At 43.3% G+C, this 1186-nt stretch overlaps 1 pseudogene; it reads right to left on the bottom strand.

Annotated features, from left to right (window-relative positions):
- Nucleotides 1–234: 234 nt before the first annotated feature.
- LOC126357294 (5S ribosomal RNA) lies at nt 235–353 on the bottom strand (annotated as a pseudogene).
- Nucleotides 354–1186: the final 833 nt, after the last annotated feature.

The following is a 1186-nucleotide window of genomic DNA, read 5'->3' as shown; positions in this document are numbered from 1 at the left end:
TTTGAACCATTTGGTTCATACTATAAACTCAGTCCGAACAGGCCTCAGAAGACCCAACGATATACACCGACCGCCGTGTCAACTCAGCCGATAGGAATCATTGGGTTCGGGTATGGCGGGGCATGAAGTCAGCACACTACTCTTCCACTCATTGTCAGTTTCCGTGAGCGGAGCCGCTACTTCTCAGTCAAGTAGCTCCTCAGTTGGTCTTACAAAGGCAGAGTGCACCCCACTTGCCAACAGCACTTGGCAGACCCGGACGGTCAACCATTCAAGTGCCAGCCAAACCCGACAGCGCTTAACTTCGGTGATCTGACGGGAACCTGTGCTACCACTGAGGCAAGGCAATTGGCTTTGCTTCATACAACCGCCTCTCAAAATATGGAAAGCAAAGAGCATGTAGTAGAAGAGATGTGTTTCACAGTATCAAAGATGTACATTTACTAATAGATCTTGAGATATACATTTTGGAGCGCATACCTAAACGGAAAAGAAAAGAATTGAAGCATCTGATACGTGATTCTACAGAACAATGGTGGAAATTAGTTGGACTGATAAGGCTCAAATGGCTTTGAGTACTAAGGGACATAACTTCTAAGGTCATCAGTAACGTAGAACTGAGAACTACTTAAACGTAGCAAACCTAAGGACATCACACACATCCATGCCCGAGGCAGGATTCGAACCTGTGACCGTAGCCGATAAGTTAAGGAATGAGGAGGTTCTCCGCCGAAGCGGCGTGGAAATAAATGTATGGAAAACAGTGACAGGATGATAGAACATTCTTCAGACATCAGGGAATAACTTCCATGGTAGAAGAAAGAGCTGTACAGGGTAAAAACTGTAGAGGAAAACAGAGACTGAAATACACTCAGAAAATAGCTGAGGACGTAGGTTGCAAATGCTATTCTGCGATGAAGAGGTTGGCACAGGAAAGGAAATCGTGGCGGGCTGCATCAGCTAGTTTGAAGACTGACGACTATTATTTTTATTTATTTATTTTTAATCTCCCATTCGGAAGAAGCACCCTGAGGGATATTGTGCACTGTTTTGATATCCTTCGTGATTTGAAAATGCATATGAGCACTTCTTTTGTTATTTTCATGTGTGTGGTTCCTTATTAGCCATTTTCCTAATTTTATGATGTTGATCATGATTTACATTCTTTAGTCTCATACCTAGCAGT

The sequence above is a fragment of the Schistocerca gregaria genome, chromosome 3, assembly GCF_023897955.1.
Source record: "Schistocerca gregaria isolate iqSchGreg1 chromosome 3, iqSchGreg1.2, whole genome shotgun sequence".
In the NCBI taxonomy this organism is placed as follows: Eukaryota; Metazoa; Arthropoda; class Insecta; order Orthoptera; family Acrididae; genus Schistocerca; species Schistocerca gregaria.
The sequence above is the reverse complement of the archived record's forward strand: the minus strand, read 5'-3'. Positions and strand labels throughout refer to the sequence as shown.